The 19,762-nt window shown below is 43.7% G+C and overlaps 1 pseudogene; it reads left to right on the plus strand.

The window, feature by feature from the left end:
• Positions 1 to 5,381: 5,381 nt before the first annotated feature.
• Positions 5,382 to 19,457, plus strand: LOC104678359 (annotated as a pseudogene).
• The last annotated feature ends 305 nt before the right edge of the window (positions 19,458 to 19,762 follow it).

The following is a 19,762-nucleotide window of genomic DNA, read 5'->3' on the forward strand; positions in this document are numbered from 1 at the left end:
AATAATTAATAATACAATGGAATACAAGGCAGTGTTTACAAAAACTAAGCTGTTCTACATGCTTTGCTATTAAACCATCTCCAGGATATATAATTAAATAAAAGAAGCAAAATGCAGGCTGAAGGTGTAAAGCATGATACACCTTCATTCCGGAAGTTGGATGGAAAAATTTATGAATTTTGTTTGTTTTTTTTGAGATGGAGTCTTGCTCTGTTGCCAGGCTGGAGTGCAGTGGTACAGTCTTGGCTCACTGCAACCGCTGACTCCCTGGTTCAAGTGATTCTCCTACCTCAGCCTCCTGAGTAGCTGGGATTACAGGCACATGCCACCATGCCCAGCTGATTTTTGTATTTTTAGTAGAGACGGGGTTTCACCATGTTGGCCAGGATGGTTTCAATCTCCTGACCATGTGATCCGCCCGCCTCGACCTCCCAAAGTGCTGGGATTACAGGCATAAGCCACCGCGCCCAGCTGAATATTTTTGATTATATATACATAGAATATCTCTGGAAGAAAATATAGGAAACTAACAGACAGTCTTTGGAGAGGGAAATAACATGGATAGTAAGGAAGATAGTCTTAACTTTTACTATACACCCCCTTTTACCTTTTGTTTCTTACCATGTGTATATTACCTATTCAATTAATAAATAATTGAAAAAAATACATAAAATGTGTATAGGAAGAAGGGCCCATGAGAGGCTGAGAAACAATTACCTGCAAAGTAAGAGGAAAGGAGAGAGAATTGTAGCAGCAGTCAGGGGTGAGACTTCCAACAACTTACCTGAAGGAACCCTGGGCCCACCCATAGATAGCACAATGAGGCCAATAGGATAAAGCCTGAAGAGTACCCTCTGGGCTTGGTGATTCCCGTGCAGATTCTTAGTTAGGAATGATTTTGGTTGGCACAAAATCCTACTCTGTAATTTTTATTTTTATTACTTATTTATTTACTTATTTTTGAGACGGAGTCTCGCTCTGTCACACAGGCTGGAGTACAGTGGCACAATCTCAGTTCACTGCAACCTCCACCTCCTGGGTTCAAGTGATTCTCCTACCTCAGCCTCCCAAGTAGCTGGGATTACAGGCATGCACCACCATGCCCAGCAAATTTTTGTATTTTCAGTAGACACGGGGTTTCACCATGTTGACCAGTCTGGTCTAGAACTCCTGACCTCAGGTGATCTGCCCACCTCAGCCTCCCAAAGTGCTGGGATTATAGGCATGAGCCACTGTGCCCAACCCTCTGGCTACATAATTTTTAAAATAGCCACCCAACATCTTTTGGACAGCTTTTCTCTCTTTGGGGAATTTCATGCCCTATGAATCTTGACTTCCCTTGGAGGAAGCAGGAAGCTCACTTTCCCTTGGGGTTAGGGCTTAGTCTTTGACACAGGTTCTGCCAGGGAGAGCCCAACCGAGACATTGTTTAGAAGGAAGGTAATGCAAGGAAACAGCTCCTGTGAGAGGGTGGTGGTGTGGGTGCCTGGCTTTGGGGCAGCAGTGGTGGAGATTCTGGCACCACACACTGGCAGAGCCCGGGCCTGGCATGGCATTTCATCTGAGCATTCTGAATGAAAAACATGTGGCCTGCCACATTTGTGCACAGTTGGTCTGGAGTGGCGCTAGCTGCAAAGCCCCACACCTGATTCTTGGACTCCCATGGAAATTTTGGTAGTATATTTAAAAATATACAGGCAGTGGCTCATGCCTGTAATCCCAGCATTTTGGGAGGCCAAGGTGTGTGAATCACCTGAAGTCAGAAGATCGAGACCAGCCTGACCAACATGGTGAAACCCATGTCTACTAAAAATTCAAAAAAAAAAAAAAAAAATTAGCCAGACGTGGTGGTGGACACCTGTAGTCCCAGCTATTCGGGAGTCTGAGGCAGGAGAATCTCTTGAACTCAGGAGGTGGAGATTGCAGTGAGCCAAGACCACGCCACTGCACTCCAGCCTGGGCAACAAAGTGAGACTCCACTGCCCCACCCCCGCGAAAAAAAATCACTTGATAAATTCCTATTCTGTTTTAAATAACTTAGAATGGATTTTGTAGTGATTTTTTCTGGAGGGTGGACGTAGGTTAAAAAGATGTCAAGGAGCCTGGGCAACAAAGAAAAACTTCATCTCTACAAAAAATAAAAATTTGCTGGGCTTGATGGTTTGTAGTAGTAGTCTCAGCTACTTGGGAGACTGAGGTGGAAGGATCGCTTGAGCTCAGGAGTTGGAGGCTATAGTGAGCTATATCACACCACTGCACTCTAGCCTGGGAGACAGAGCAATACTCCATCTTAAAAAAAAAAAAAAGAAGAAGTCAAGGGTAAATATGGATGTTGGAAGCCAGTTTTCTCACTGTTGGAGTGGGAGGTTACAGGTAAGCAAGGGAGGGTGTTAGAAAGATCCAGATGGCACTGAATTAGCATTGGAGACATCAGTATGACTCATGCTTAGCTTAATACTGATACAGATGGTACATATAGAACTATTTTTAGATATATGGATATACATAGGCAAATATAGTATATGGACATATATTTCCTTGCTCTCTCAGCTGAAAGGCTTAGAGGCAATAACACCCCAATAGCAACAAGCACCCCAATAACTGAGCAATAGCAACAGGCCTAGTTCTTAGTTTCTTTCTTTCTTTTCTTTTTTTTTTTTAAGACAGAGTCTCTCTCTGTTGCCCAGGTTGGAGAGTAATGGCGCGATCTCGGCTCACTGCAACCTCTGTCTCCCAGGTTCAAGCAATTCTCTCACCTCAGGCTTCCAAGTACAGGCACCTGCCACCACGTCTGTCTAATTTTTTGTGTTTTTACTAGAGACGAGGTTTTGCTATGTTGGCCAGGCTGGTCTCGAACTCCTGACCTCAGGTGATCCGTCTCCCTCGGCCTCCCAAAGTGCTGGGATTATAAAAATGAATCGGCCGGGCACAGTGACTCAGTTTCTACCACCATTTTCCAATAAAAGAAACCAAGGACTCTTAGAGAAATGGCTGATTCAAGGAGTAGGGCAGGAAAGGTGAACCTAGAGGCATCACAACTACATGAAATGTGCAGATCTTTCTTGGCTACTAACGAAACTTAACTAATAAAGACAATTTTATGAAATACAGGAAATCTGATATGGACTGTGATATAGACAATATCAAGGAATTACTGTTAATTTTTTAGGAGTGACAATGACATTGAAATTCTATAAGAAAATGTCCGTATTTTTAGAGATGCATCCCGAAGGATGAGGGGCTAAAATGACATGATATCTGGAATTTGCTGTAAAGAAAGAGGAAAATTGGGATAGATGAAGAAGTGTGGCAAATCTTGGTAACTGCTGAATCTCGGGTTCCTTGTAGAATGTTCTCTGCTTCTGAGTATGCTTGAAATTTTTCACTAACGGTTTTTGTCTTTTCTTTTCTTTTCTTTTTTTTTTGAGATGGAGTTTTGCTCTGTCACCCAGGTTGGAGTGCAATGACTTCATCTCGGCTCACTGCAACCTCCGTCTCCCGGGTTCAAGTGATTCTCCTGTCTCAGCCCCCTGAGTAGCTGAGATTACAGGTGACCACCCCCATGCCCAGCTAATTTTTTTGTATTTTTAGTAGAGATGGGGTTTCACCATATTGGCCAGGCTGGTCCTGACCTCAGGTGATCCGCCCGCCTTGGCCTCCCAAAGTGCTGGGATTACAGGCGTGGGCCACTGTGCCCAGCCTCATAATGCATTTTTTAAAAAAGCTAGAAAAAGATTTGGGTTGAGAATAGAGTTGGCAATGTTTATTCCACCTGTAATCCCAGGCTGCGTAGGAGCTCCAGTGTGATGGGCACTGCTGTGGCTGAGAGGGACGTGTGGGTGGGTGGTCTGCCCCCGATCCAGGGCTGAGCCAGGAGGGCCTCTGATCCCAGATATGGAGTTGAGAAAGGGGAGTTGACTGCTGGACGACTCGTTTTTTTCTCTTTCTCAGTGGCTGGCTGGGAAACCCAGGGCGCCTTTTCTTGACATTGCCCTATGCTCTCTAGCCCATGGAAGGCACACTGAACAACAGAAGAAACAGAAGCTCCCACCCCACTTGTGTGTTTGTGGCTACCTAGCAGTTCTTGCTACTCTACTGTAGGGTGTGAGAAACAGTGATTATGGTAGAGTTTGTGATGTTTGTTTTTCCCAAGATCAAAACCCCATCTCCCCTCTGTTAACATAAACCATCAAAAGGTCGATCTGTATTTAATTTTCCTTGGGTGGTCCTGGGTTGACATCTTGCCCTTTTGTCTTACCATAGGAACTTGGGAACCCAATCCTTTGTTCCATCTGCTCCAAAGACAGCCCACCACCCGCTGCTGGCCTGGTGGTTCCAGCATGGATTCTGTGTTTTGAAACCTCGTCTAAAGTTACAGGGAACAAGAGATCCTTAACATTTCATGTGAGCGTTCTGAGCGAAAAGCCTGTGTCCTGGCCACATTCATGCACATTGGTCTGCATTCATGAGAAAGGCCGCAGAGCAGGAGTGAGGCCAAAAATACGACCCCTCCCCGCCCCCATGTCTTAAAGGCTCCCCTACATTGAACAGACTGTCCTGTTGCTTGCAAAGGAGTAAATGAAGCCCACTTTGGAGTGAAGGAACAGGCCTCTGATGTCCTGCGATCTGGCTAGGGCTTGCTCTGTCACCCGCCTGGCCCATGGTGGCTTCTTTCCTTCTTCCCAAAGTGGAGTTCAGGGGAAAGGAGTGTCAAGACAAAAACTGCCGTAACAGCTCCTGGAACCTGAGCTCACTGCATTTTGAAAGTGCCTCTGCAAGCTGGAATTCTTCAGGGAGGCCACTCATTCAATCTGAGCACAGATGCATGACCAATCTGACCCTACTGAAGCACAGGTTTCTCTGGCACCTGCAAGGCAGGGCTAGCCCAGAAATGCAGAAATGTACACAGGCCCATGTGCTCGCTTGCTCACATGACCAATCACAACCCACAGAGGACACCTAGAGCCAGTAGGAGGAGCACAGGAAGGCCAAGCGTCCCTCCTACCTGGGCATTGCTTAGCCTGGGGCCATCCACTCACTTCACTGCACACAAAGAATGCACCCACTTGGTGACTACAGGACAACAGTGTTGGAAACTGAGCAGTGACGTGAAACTTCATATCATTATCCTTCTTTTCATTTCCCTGCAGTCTGGAGTCTGGTCCTATTGAAAAATCCTAAAAAGACTGGATCCAAATCATAAAACACAGCTTGTATGCAGAATTACTATGATGTGGGCATCTTGAATTCATTACGCCTGTGGTTTTATAGGGCATATTTAAAATGTATACACTAAAGTGAATATAAACTTTACGGTTCATTTTGCCCAAGAGAAAGGGACGGATGAGAGGAAATGAAAGCTGTTCTCTGGCACACTTACCATGGAGCTTCACTCGCTCAAGGCAGCTGATACCGCTGGGTCCTGGAGGTCTGCACAGCGCCACCTCCCAGGACTACCTCCCTTTGGGTGGTGCTCATTTCTCCCAGGCTGACAATTGTGTTCTCAGTTTCCCACACATCACTTGAAAATCTGCTCATATGACCACCTTAGAGCTTGGAGCGAAATTGCTCACATTTTTCAGGTGTATGGATGCAATTATACAGCTAACAATCCGGGGCTGTTGCTCACCTGTGCATGGGCATTTATCAATCATGCCTAAACCTTCCCAGAGATGGGTCCAGAGATAAACAACTTCAGGTGTGACCATGAAAGTCAAGGCTGGGAAAGCAGACTTGAAAAGTTTAACCTAAAGGATCTTGATTTTCAGGTGAGGCAGAACCCCCTAATGTAGAGAAGCTCTAATGAAATGCAAGGCAACCCCAGTTGTTGTGGCAGTCTAGCCCTTGTTAAGGTTCTTAAAGTCACTTGTGGTCACTAAGTTGTCTGGATGAAATAAGTAGTACATGCTAACTTTATGGATAAAATAAATCATAATATTTAAAATACTCAGGACAGTAATTGACACATAGTAAGTGTTGTATGCAATTTGTTTCAAAATCTGGTTTCCAAAGCACTGTCATCTCTCTTCTCTTCTCTCTCTCTCTCGCTCTCTCTGTCTCATCTATGGAGAGACATTGGTTTTGAATTGAGGCCCTACCACATTGTAGCTGTGCAATTTAAGGCAAGTTAAATAATCTTTCTTTGCCTCAGTTTCTTCATCCATGCAATAGAAATACAAATTGTATATTGCAATAATATTTTGAGGATTTCATAAGTGACTATTAAAACTCTTAAAGTCTGTATAAAATCAGAGCTGCAGGCTGAATGTGGTGGCTCACGCCTGTAATCCCAGCACTTTGAGAGGCCGAGGTGGGAGGATTATTTGAGCCCAGGACTTCGAGACCAGCCTGGGCAACCTAGTGAGAGGCTGTCTCTATTTAAAAAAAAAAGAAAGAAAGAAAAAAGAAAAACTCTGTAAGTGCTAGGCGTTATAATTATTATATCTGGATCGATGTTAATAATAGTATTTCTGAATGGTAGAATCATAGATGAATGTCTATTTCATATTATGTTGAGTAAGTTGAAGCTTCCTCTGGCTGGGGTACATTTTCTTGGTCTTCCTATTCTTTGTGTGCTTAACCCTGTGTCTGGCCTATAGTAGCTACTCAATAAATGTTGAATTCAGCCGCTAAGATTGCATTGCATGGGCCAGGTGGCTCATGTACCTGGTGGCTCATGCCTGTAATCCCAGCACTTTGGGAGGCTAAGGTGGGTGGATCACTTGAGCTCAGGAATTTGAGACCAGCCTAACCAACGTGGTGAAATCCCATCTCCACAAAAAATACAAAAATTACCCAGGCATGGTGGCGTGCACCTGTAAGCCCAGCTACTCAGGAGGCTGAGGTAGGAGAATTGTTTGTACCTGACAGGTGGAGCTTGCAGTGAGCCAACATTGCACCACTGCACTCCAGCCTGGGTGACAGAGTGACACTCTGTCTCAAAAAAAAAAAAGACTGCATTGTGTAATCAGTACCTCTCCCAGATATCGTATTATCCATGGTCGTTGTCTCATATTTTCATAGCTTTCTAGGAAGTTTCTGGAACAAAATTGGTATGAGATGAAATAAAGCCTAGTAAGTACCAATTCACATGAACATATTCCTCACAAAATTGTGTCTCTTTTTCAAGACTCTGGAGGGCTTAGATAACAGGTTCTGGGCTTGTGCTCTCAAGGGAGGCCCCTCTGTAAGCCTGTGCTATGTGATTTGCCAGAAAAACAACAAACTACCAGTTAATCATCTGCATATGTGGCCCATGTACTGCTGGCCCCTGGGAATGGTAAGTAAATGGGATTTTTATGGAAGTCAGACCTCTGAACAGGCAGTGAAATTGGCAGTCAAGGAAAACATAAATAGCAAAAAACACGATTATAAGAAAGCATCTATGGTATGATTTCATATGTGTAAAACTACATATATAAATCTTATATGCATATATGTAGGGAATGTCTTAAAATATAAATGGTAGTTATCTTTGGTAGCGGGATTTAGTGCAGTTTTTTCTCTTTGTTTACACTTTTTCTATACAGAAAAAATACACACAATTATATATGAGGAAGAAAAAAATAACCATGCAAAAAGGAAACTGATTGGTTCAATAAACTTCAAAAATTAACTGTTAGGGGCTGAGCCCAGTGGCTGACGCCTGTAATCCCAGCACTTTGGGAGGCTAAGGCGAGAAGATCACTTGAGCTGAGGAGTTCAAGACCAGCCGGGGCAACAAAGTGCTACTCCCTACCTCTACAAAAAATTTCAAAATTAGTTAGGCATGGTGGCATACATCTGCAGTCCCAGCTACTTGGGAGACTGAGGCAGAAGGATCACTTGAGCCCAGGAGGCAAGGCTGCAGTGGGCTGCGTTTGTGCCACTGCCCTCCAGCCTGGGTCATAGAGCCAGATCCTGTCTCAAAAACATATGTCTATATAAAACAAGCAAACATTAACTATAAGGATTAGAAATCTGATGTTTAGTAGGTATTCTAGACTTAGCAAATAACAATACAGGACACCCAGTTAAAGTTTGATGAACAATTATAGGTACTCCCTGTATAATATTTTGGGCATTGCCTCTTCTTATTTTTTTTTTCAAAAAATGAAAAGAAATGTAAAGTAGGAGTATAGCTTCTACACTTCTACCATTATTGTTATTTCTTTTCATTCTTTTCTCTGTAAGTAGGTTTTACATGGTCCAGAGTCATACCATGTGTGTGCAGTTTTCATTCACTTAACAAATCATATTGGTTCGCTACTGGGGACAAGGTGCTGTGCTAAGCACTGGGGATACAGTAGGAGTAACACAGGTTTGCTGTTGTCTCTACTCAACATAAAATCATTTTGCACAGTTTTTGCATTAAAAATTTTAAATGAATGCATAATCTGCTATCAAGTTAGTATATTCCATTTTACTTAACCAATCTTCCATTGTGGCTTAATTTATTCATTTGTTTGCATATTAGCTTTTTGATATTATAAATAATAATGCGCTGAATGGCTTTGTACATCTAACTTTTCTCACTTTTTTGAATTATTTTAAGGATAGACGCTTAAAAATACTATTTTAGGTGGGGCACAGTGGCTCACGCCTGTAATCCTGGCACTTTGGGATGGGGAGGCAGCTGGATCGCCCGAGGTCAGGAGTTCAAGACTAGCCTGGCCAACATGGTGAAACCCTGTCTCTACTAAAAATACAAAAATTAGCCTGGTGTGGTGGCACACGCATGTAATCCCAGCTACTCAGGAGGCTAAGGCAGGAGAATTGCATCATGAACCCAGGAGGTGGAGGTTGCATTGAGCCAAGATTCCACCACTGCATTCCAGCCTGGGCAACAGAATGAGACTGTCTCAAAAAAGAAAAAAAAAAAACTTTTACTTTTAGGCTAGTTGGAATTTCATAATAATTTCTTTAGAAAAGGTTAATTGGCTAGAATGACAAAAAAAATCAAAGCCTATATATTTCCTTTCCTTTTTTTTTTTTTTTTTTTTGAGACAAGTTCTCGTTCTGTTGCCCAGGCTGGAGTGCAGGTGCCATCTCGGCTCACTGCAGCCTCAACCCCCCAGGCTCAAGTGATCCTCCTGCCTCAGCCTCCCAAGTAGCTGGGACTACAGGTGTGCGCCACCAACCCTGGATAACTTTTTTGTATTTTTGGTAGAGACAGGGTTTCACCGTGTTGCCAGGCTATTCTCAAACTCCTGGGCTGAAGCAATCCACCCATCTCATCCTCCCAGAGTGTTGGGATTACAGACGTGAGTCACTGCGCCCGGCCAAAGTCTGTATTTCTTTGCCTGCAAATATGTTTAATCATCTTTCCATATATGTGTTTGCAAATTTTATTTGGTGGGTTGTCTACTCATTTTGTGGGGAAGGTCTTGGTGATGTTCCTTACTTTATGAAATCACACAAAAAGGTTATTAAGTTTGTATAGTGTTTGTTTTTGCACTTTTCAGCCTATTGGTGCCTTATTTTTGGTTATTGATTTTATTTTTATTTTTTACTTAGAGCAATTTAACATTGTATCTATTAAAATCTGTTCATCTTTCGATTTCAAGTGTTTCTTAGTACAGAATGTCATTTTTCTTTTTTTTTTTTTTTTTTTTTTTTTTTTTTTTTTTTTTTTTTTTTGAGAAGGAGTCTCACTCTGTCACCCAGGCTGGAGTGCAGTGGCCAGATCTCAGCTCACTGCAAACTCCGCCTCCCGGGTTTACGCCATTCTCCTGCCTCAGCCTCCCGAGTAGCTGGGACTACAGGCGCCCGCCACCTCGCCCGGCTAGTTTTTTGTATTTTTTTAGTGGAGACGGGGTTTCACCATGTTAGCCAGGATGGTCTCGATCTCCTGACCTCGTGATCCGCCCGCCTCGGCCTCCCAAAGTGCTGGGATTACAGGCTTGAGCCACCGCGCCCAGCCCAGAATGTCATTTTTCTATCTAGATGTTTACTACCTATTTAATTTATTTTATTCTTTTTTATATTTTAAAATATATTAAAACCTTAAATCATCTGGAACTTATTTTGGTATAGGTTTGTAGTGAATAACAATAGGAGTTTTATCCAGATGACGTATATATTATTCCCAAAGAAAACTCCATTTTTCTTTATCTTTCCCTTTGATTTTGTAATGGCTTTTTCTCATGTATTTAATTTTGTTGTATAATAAGGCTTATCTTTGGATAAGCCTTGTATACCCATTATCACACTGTTCTTTATTATGTATTAGAAAGTATTATAGTATTATGTGATAAATATACAGAATGCAAATTACTACAGTTTTACAATATACTGTTAAATGTTAGAGTAATTCTCCTAATTCTAGAGTCTTCTTTCTGAAAAAAAGATTAAGTTCTACAAAACTTCCATGAGGGTTGAGTTGGAATAGCAGTAAAGGTATACATTAATTAGGTAACAAAGGACACTTCTCCACCCAGGGACATGAATGTCTCTATTTATTCAATTCTCCTCCTATCTGTATTTGTTAACCAAACCTTATCTTGACTTCAGTTTACATTTCTCTTATGAAGGTTACACATGGGTCTCTCATATCATCATGGCTGGGTCCCACTAGATCCACCCCAATCTACTCAGATCAGCTCCACTTTTGTCTGCTTTGTACATTGTCTCTAAATCATCTTTTAGAGTTCTGCAATTTAACGTGATATGAAAAATCACTGGACTAACCAATGTGTTAAAATCCCTTCCACTCCGAAAAGCTTGATTCTATTATCTCCAAAATGCATGGTGCTTTCTTGTCTCTGCCTTTGCTAATACTGTTCTTCCTCCTACCTGAAATGGATACCCACTCCAAATCTATGTATCCCAGCTATTTGGGAGGCTGAGGCAGGAGGATCACCTGATCCTGCAGAGGTAGAGGCTGCAGTGAGCCCTGATGGTGTCGCTGCACTCCAGCCTGGGCAACATAGTGAGACTGTTGAAAGAAAGAAAAGGAACGAAAGAAGGAAGGGAAGAAGGAAGGAAGGAAGGAAGGAAGGAAGGAAGGAAGGAAGGAAGGAAGGAAGGAAGGAAGGAAGGAAAGAAAGGGAAAAGGAAACAACAGGACCAGCCTGGGCAACACAGCAAGACTCTATGAAAATTTAATTTAATTTAAAATAATAATAAATAAAAATAAACACCTTCACCAATGTCTCTCCTAAATCTTTTGGAGATCTCTTGTATTACTAATGGACACACTCGTGGTTAGCATGAACAACTTAAGATTTATGGAAACATCCAGATTTATCCTGTGAAAATACCGTTAACTTCTTACATTCCAGTGAGTGAAAAGGCATGGATTTGAAGATTTGTCCACAGAGCGATGAATGGCTGTACTCTCAGTTTCTATCCGTGTGATAATCTACTCGTCCTCACAGTCACAAGTTGTTTACATACTAGAAAATGTGTGAGAGATGGTGGTAAGGGGTGGCAGCTGTGGAGGCCAAAATAGGTTTTGGTTTTTTTTTTTTTGGTTTGTTTACCAACTGGATTTTGCTCTGGTTAAGACAACAAGGTACAAACCAAGAGAGATTTGTGTTTTTGAGTGTAGCAAGACATTCTAAATAAATGTTCCTTGAAGAGGGGGCCTTTACATCGTGGAACTTTGGCAAAAATCCAAAAAAATAAAGGAGTGGACAGAAGCAGCATGGAACTGGGCTGGGGGATGGAGTCAGCAGTTGAGCTCACATCAAACAGCTTTTGAATGTATTTCTTCAGCTCTTCTTTGTATTAATGTAATATATCCAGAAAAGCAACCTTTTTTGAGGGTCTGCTGTATGTCAGGGACTGTCTGAAGTGCCCCCCTAACCAAGACTCAGTGTGTAACCTCAATTTGACAACTGTTGGAATCAAAGCCTTATGCTAAAAGTCTATAATCCCACAGTCTGTAATCCCCTCCCTCATCCCTCTTGCCCCATTCATCTGGGCATCCATCTGAACTTCACAAGGAAAAGAACTTGGTACCTTTGGCTCCTTCTCAACCACATAAGAGCAAGCAAAGCAGAACAACGTAGGGATAGAAAGTATCTTAGAAACTATTAGTTTGCGAGGGCTACCAAATACTGTATGCCAAACTGGGTGGCTTAAAATAACACATATTGTCTCAGAGCTCTGGAGGTCAGAAGACTGAAGTCAAGGTTTTGCCCATGTTCCCTCTGAAACCTGTAGGGAAAAACCTTTCCTTGCCTCTTCTAGTTTCTGGTGTTTTCTAGCAATCCTTGATGTTTTTTGGCTTGTAGCTGTATCACTCCACTCTGCACCTGTCACCATGTGGCCGTCTTCTCTCGTTTCCCTGTCTCTGTGTCTCTTCTCTTCTTCTTCTTCTTTTTTTTTTTTTTTTTTTGAGGTGGAGTCTCACTCTGTCACCCAGGCTGGAGTGCAGTGGTGTGATCACGGCTCACTGCAACCTCCGCCTCCAGGGTTCAAGCGATTCTCCTGCCTCAGACTCCCGAGTAGCTGGGATTACAAGTGTGCACCACCATGCCCAGCTAATTTTTGTGTTTTTAGAAGAGACAGGCTTTCGCTATGTTGGCCAGGGTGGTCTTGAACTCCCGAGCTCAAGTGATCTGCCCACCTCGGGCTCCCAAAGTGCTGGGATTACAGGCGTGAGCCACTGTGCCAGGGCCAGAACTTTAATATATCTCTTGTGGGGAGGGGACACAATCCAACCTGTAATAGAGACTAATAGTTTCTAAGATACTTTCTAGCCCTTGTTCTGCTCATTTGTTTTCTTTTGGTTTTAAGGAAAGTTAGGATCTCAGAGGTTGAGTTGGAGAGTCAATCTGTATGAAATGGTACATTATTACTCTTGGCAGTCTTGATTTCAGGAGACTGGAAACCCATTTTTCTCTAGAGTAAGCTAAAAGAAGTTCTTGGATCACAGAACATAAAGAAGAATGAACCAATCTGACTATAAGAGATCCTCCTTCCAGCTTGACTTCCGAAGCTACTAGAACAAAGGTCAGGATGTTTCCCATTCTCTTCTTTGGGCTTCATTCTCTGTTGAAAGGATTTCTTTCAATGGTAGGTAACGTCGTCAGTTCCCAAGTTTTATCCTGGGAGCTCCTAGTTCTAGAAAAGGATTGCCTTCAAGGCTGGATCCCAAAGGCAGACGCCCTGGGGGAGAGAGCTGGCGGCCCATGGGGATACGTGAGCTTGATCTTGGACCAGTGAACTTCCATCAGAGGAATGGAGCACCATAAAAACAGGCCAGTTTCTGACCAGGCACAGTGGCTCACGCTTGTAATCCCAAGACTTTGGGAGGCTGAGGTGGGCGGATCACTTGAGGTCAGGAGTTTGAGACCAGCCTGGACAACATGTTGTGGAACAATGTCTCTACTAAAAATACAAAAATTAGCCAGGCATGGTGGTGCATACCTGTAATCCCAGCTACTCGGGAGGCTGAAGCAGGAGAATCACTTGAACCCAGGAGGCGGAGGCTGCAGTGAGCCGAGATGGCATCACTGCACTCCAGCCTGGGCGACACAGTGAGGCTGTGTCCTGAATATAAACAAATTTTTAAAAAAGGCAGTTTCTGCAGGAGCCTCACAGGGGAAGACAAGGGGAACAGGAGGCTGAGAAGACAATATGAGAGATGTCCACTATAAAAAGATAATTCAAGAGCGAAAATCCAATTTTTATGTAAATTATCCAGATGGGCTCCAATGCTTATTCATACTCACCAAAGAAATTGCTCTGTCCTCTATTTTATGTCATTTAGTAGATCAGGTTTATGTCTGTGCCCCAGAGAAAGGACCCATGACATTTACTACATTTGAATTCAAATAGTAATTTTAGATTAATTTGAAAATTGATTAGGTCAGATGTTTCTGCAGACATGTTTTTGCCCTTTTATGGTATGGGGGGTCAAATATCCATTTATGAGTCCAGGATTTCTTTGTAAAACAGACTTTCAAGTCAATTATTAACATCCACTGGAGTTTAAACATGACCATTTTTAAAGTGCATATTTTCTCAAAAATATCCTTCTTGCATATTTTACCAAAAATATCCTTCTTTTAATTTCTTTTAAAGTATTTGTTTAACTATGAGAAACAGGTAACGATGCAAACTCTAGGACTGTCATAAGTGAATTAAATGTACCTATTTCTGGATTATCACTATCGATTGTCAGGCTTAATCAGTTAGAAAGTAAAAGTAATTTTTACCTCTTTCTGCTAAACTAGAGAACAGAGTGAGTATGGGAAGATGACCTTTTTCCTAGCAAAATGGCAAATTCTCAAGGTCGTAAGTGACAGATTGCTCTCCTGAGTCCGCAGCTTGGCTCCCAGCTGCCAAAAGGTCATCTTCATCTGGATATGTGCAGACACCGCACGCTCAGCTCATGCAGAACAACTTCACCCCGAGCCTTCTCCAGCACTCGCTCCGTCAATGCCATCATCATGATCCACGCTGGGCAAACCGAGGACCCAAACTCCTCTTTCTTTTCCCACCTTTCCCTGCCTTCCATGTGTCCTCCAAGTATGACTCAGGACACTACCTACATCAGTGGTTCCCAGACTTGGCTGAGTATCCCAATCCCCTAAAGGAGGACTTCTTTTTTTTTTTTTTTTTTTGGAGATGGCTGGAGTGCAGTGCTGTGACCTTGGCTCACTGCAACCTCCACCTCCTGGGTTCAAGCAATTCTCCTGCCTCAGCCTCCTGAGCAGCTGGGATTACAGGCACCTGCCACCACGCCTGGCTAATTTTTGTATTTTTTGTAGAGATGGGGTTTCACCATGTTGGGCAAGCTGGTCTCGAACTCCTGACCTCAGATGATCCACACGCGCAGCCTCCCAAAATGCTGGGATTACAGGTGTGAGCCACTGCACCCGGCCCTGCTAAAGGACTTCTGAATGAATTCAGATTTGGAGTCCCCTTCCTAGAGACTGAGTCAGTCAGTACATCTGGAAGTGGCCTGAGCGTCTGCATTTTAAAGTCCTCCCCAGCCTCCTAAGGTGATTTAATAATGACCAGGATTTAGGACCAGCTGTCCTAAGCATCTCCATCCCCACTACTGCTGCCCTAGTTCAGCCCCCAGCACCTGCAGCCCCGCTTCTGCACTCAAGTTCTGCATTCTCTCAGCCATCCTCTACCACGTTCAACAATACCACAGCACACACATTGAATGCCTATTTTTTTTCCAGGTACTTTGTTAACCAGTGGAAGTACAAAGATGAATAAACCATACTCCTCCCCTCAAGACAACTCTTTCATGAGGGAGATAACCTAGGAAAGTGGAGTCTATTCATGAGACCACTGCTCTAACTAGAAGAATAAGAAGTACCAGAAGGTTACAAAAGAGGAACTGATTAGCTCAACCTGAGAAAGTCTCCTAAAGCTTCACAGAGGAAGGAATGCTGAAGTGGGGATGAAGAGGAGTTGATAAGAAAAAAAGTAAGGATGGGAGGGAGGGAGAGGACATTTCAGATAGTGCTAAGCATGGGGATAATAGGACTACATTGGCTTTTTTTGTTTGTTGACTTGTGGAAGCGCAGTTTCTGTTCTTATAGGCAAATGTTGGGTTCCTTCTTTCTTTCTTTTTTTTTTTTATTTTTGTGGATACATAATAGTTGTATATTTTTATGGGGTACATTAGATTTTTTTTTGAGACAGGGTCTTGCTGCATCACCCAGGCTGGAGTGCAGTGGTGCAATCTCAGCTCACTGCAGTCTCCGCCTCCTCGGTTCAAGTGATTCTCCTGCCTCAACCTCCCAAGTACGTGGGACTACCGGGTGGGTGTCACCACGCCCAGATAATTTTTGTATTTTTAATAAAGATGGTGTTTCACCATATTGGCCAGGCTGGTCTCGAACTCCTGACCTCAAGTGCTCCACCCGCCTTGGCCTCCCAAAGTGCTGGGATTGCAGGAATGAGCCACCGCGTGGGGCCCATTCTGTGCTTTACAACTCCCAGCTGTAGAAGTCGGCAAGGCAAGCCACTTAACCTTTCTGAATCTGTTTTATCATCTTATAAACCAGGTTTAATAATAATTACCAAGTAGGCTTGAGGATTTAAAGAGAAAAATGCTTATTAAAACATTCCCAGCCTAATGTTCTCTTTCCTGACATGGGTGGCTACACAAGCATCTGCTTTGTGAGAATTTATTGAATTGTATGTTTTTTTGTGCACTTTTCTGTATGTGTGTTGATATCAATTAAAAAGTTAGAAACAACTATCTAGCTTACTGGTGTCTTAATAAATGTTCTAAATATTGGTTCTCTTTCCTCCTTGTCTTTTCCTGCTGGAAGCAGATGACCAGAACTGGGTTGGATGGCTAATGAAGGAATGACATGCCAACATTTGCAAGAGGTGGAATGTGCTGTTACAATGACGTACAAAGAGCAGTAAGATGAAATTTAATAGGAACCAACATGCAGGAGGTTCAAAAAGAAACAGCACAAGTAATGAGCTGAAGATGTGATTTAAGAGGAATTATGAAAAAGCTCAGAGATTTTAACTGACGCAAACGTAATCTGAGTCAATAGCCCAGCTTTGCCACTAAACTCTATGACCCTCTGCAAAACAAGCAAGCAGATAAACCCAAAGTGTAACCAAACCAAAACAGAAATCTCGATACAAGGATAGGTTTCTGTAGCAGTGTAATGCTCAAATCCTAGAAATAAATACACCCATTGATTCCTTCATCCATGGGATCATATCTACATTGAAGGCTTTCAGTCATCGAAGCCTTTTCTTAGGATGGGCCTAGACCATTGACCATGTCCAGAGTTCAGTGACTAGGATCCTGAGAGGTCTTAAAACCATGTCGGGGCACAGTGGCTCATGCCTGTAATCCCAGCACTTTGGGAGGCCAAGGCAGGCAGATCACTTGAGGCTAGGAGTTCGAGATCAGCCTGGCCAGCATAGCAAAACCCTTTCTCTACTAGAAATACAAAAATTAGCTAAGTGGGTTGGCGCCCGCTTGTAATCCCAGCTACTCCAGTGGCTGAGGCACGAGAATCGCTTGAGCCTGGGAGGCGGAGGTTGCAGTGAGCTGAGATTGTGCCACTGCACTCCAGCCTGGGCAACAGAGTGAGACTCTGTCTCAAACAAAACAATAAAACAAAACAAAACACCTCATATCATATAAAGATCTGGAGAATTTTTAGCTTTAAGAAAATATTTGGGCCAGGTGTGGTGGCTTACGCCTGTAATCCTAGCACTTCAGGAGGCCGAGGCGGGCAGATCACGAGATCAGGAGATCAAGACCATCCTGGCCAACACGGTGAAACTCCGTCTCTACTAAAAATACAAAAAATTAGCCGGGCGTGGTGGTGGGCACCTGTAGTCCCAGCTACTGGGGAGGCTGAGGCAGGAGAACAGCGTGAACCCAGGAGGGGGAGCTTGCAGTGAGCCGAGATTGTGCCACTGCACTCCAGCCTGGGTGACAGAGTGAGACTCCATCTCAAAAAAATAAAAAGTAAAAAAATAAAAATAAAATAAAATAAAATAAAAAGAAAATATTTGGAGGCTGACTGGGAGGGCTTCAAGCATTTGAAAAGATTTTGTCAAGAGTGATTGGATTTATTCTATGTAGTTCAATGAGGGAATATTCAGTTCAATAAGGTGAAAGTCTGGAAAAGAGTATTTTGGGCCATTTTAAGGAATGAGGTAGCGTTCTCTTTCCCTCTCCCAACATGGCGCCTCAGAAAAAAGAAGAACAAGAAGGGGAAGACCATCTCCCTAACAGACTTTCTGGCTGAGGATGGGAGTGGTGGTGGAGGAAGCACCTATGTTTCCAAACCAGTCAGCCGGGCTGATGAAACCGAGGATCTGGAAGGAGAATTTCAACAACTCGGCACAGTAATGACGATGATGCGTACAGAGCGCCTCCAACTGATCGTTCCATCCTTCCCACTGCTCCACCGGCTGCTCGGGAACCCAGTATCGACCGGAGCCGTCTTCCCAAATCGCCACCCAACACTGCTTTCCTGGGGAACCTCCCCTATGATGTTATAGAAGAGTCAGTTAAGGAATTCTTTAGAGGACTAAATATCAGTGCAGTGCGTTTACCACGTGAACCCAGCAATCCAGAGAGGTTGAAAGGTTTGGCTTATGCTGCATTTGAGGACCTGGATTTCCTGCTCAGTGCCCTGAGTCTCAGTGAAGAGTCTCTAGGTAACAGGAGAATTCGAGTGGACGTTGCTGATCAAGCACAGGATAAAGACAGGGATGATCATTCTTTTGGCCGTGATGGAAATCGGGATTCTGACAAAACAGATACAGACTGGAGGGCTCGTTCTGCCACAGACAGCTTTGATGACTACTCGCCCAGAAGAGGTGATGATAGCTTTGGAGACAAGTGTCGAGATGGTTACGATTCAGACCGGTATGGCGATGGGGATCCGGATGGGGATCGGGATGGCCCACGCCGGGATATGGATTGATACGGTGGCCGGGGTCGCTGTGATGACCGAGGCAGCAAAGACTCTGATGGAGGCTGTGATTCCCGGATAGGCAGTGGGGGAAGAGCATTCGGCCGTGGGTATTGCAGGGATGATGACTACAGAGGAAGCGGGGACCGCTATGAAGACCGATACGACAGACAGGATGATGAGTCGTGGAGCTCCAGAGATGAGATGATTACTCTCGGGATGATTATAGGCATGATGATAGAGGTCCCCCCGCCAAAGACCCAAACTGAATCTAAGACCTCCGAGTACTCCTAAGGAAGATGATTCCTCTGCTAGTACCTCCCAGTGCAGTCCAGCTGCTTCTATCTTTGGAGGGGCAAAGCCCGTTGACACAGCTGCTAGAGAAAGAGAAATAGAAGAACCGCTGCAGAAGAAACAAGAGAAGTTGCAGCGTCAGCTGGATGAGCCAAAACCAGAACGACGGCCTCGGGAGAGACACCCAAGCTGGCGAAGTGAAGAAACTCAGGAACGGAACGGTCGAGGACAGGAAGTGAGTCATCGCAGCCCGGGACCTCCGCCACATCTGGCAGAAATGCACGAAGGAGAGAGAGTGAGAAGTCTCTAGAAAATGAAACACTCAATAAGGAGGAAGATTGTCACTCTCCAACTTCCAAACCTCTCACACCTGATCAGCCCCTAAAGGTAATGCCAGTCCCTCCACCAAAGGAGCATGCTTGGGTGAAGCGAAGTTCTAACCGTCCTGCTCCATCTCAGAGCTCAGACACAGAGCAGCAATCCCCTGCAAGTGGTGGGGAAAAAGTAGTTCCAGCTCAACCATCTGAGGAAGGACCAGCAAGGAAAAATGAAAATAAAGTAGATGGGATGAATGTCCCAAAAGGCCAAACTGGGAACTCTAGCTGTGGTCCAGGAGATGGAGGGAACAAAAATCGCTGGAAAGAGTCAGATAGGAAAGATGGCAAAAAGGATCAAGACTCCAGATCTGCACCTGAGCCAAAGAAACCTGAGGAAAATCCAGCTTCCAAGTTCTGTTCTGCAAGCAAGTATGCTGCTGTCTCTGTTGATGGTGAAGATGAAAACGAGGGAGAAGATTACACCGAATAGACCTCTACATCCTGTGCTTTCTCCTAGTTTTTCTCCACCCTGGAACATTCAAGAGCAAATCAAACCTCTATCCAGACAAGACAAAATAAAACTCACCATCTCCTTAAGACCTTTCTTACCTTTTTTAAAAAACAATAAGTGAAATTCTTTTGCATGCTGCTGCAGCCTTTAAAGTATTGAAGTAACTGGAGAATCGCCAATATAGCCAGAGAGAAAGAGACTACAGCTTTTTAGAGGAAGAGTTGTGGTGCGGTTATGTCACCATGCAGTTGCCATGTGATTAGTGCCTAGGGGCGGCCATTTAG

The sequence above is a fragment of the Rhinopithecus roxellana genome, chromosome 4 (assembly GCF_007565055.1).
Source record: "Rhinopithecus roxellana isolate Shanxi Qingling chromosome 4, ASM756505v1, whole genome shotgun sequence".
Classification (NCBI taxonomy): Eukaryota; Metazoa; Chordata; class Mammalia; order Primates; family Cercopithecidae; genus Rhinopithecus; species Rhinopithecus roxellana.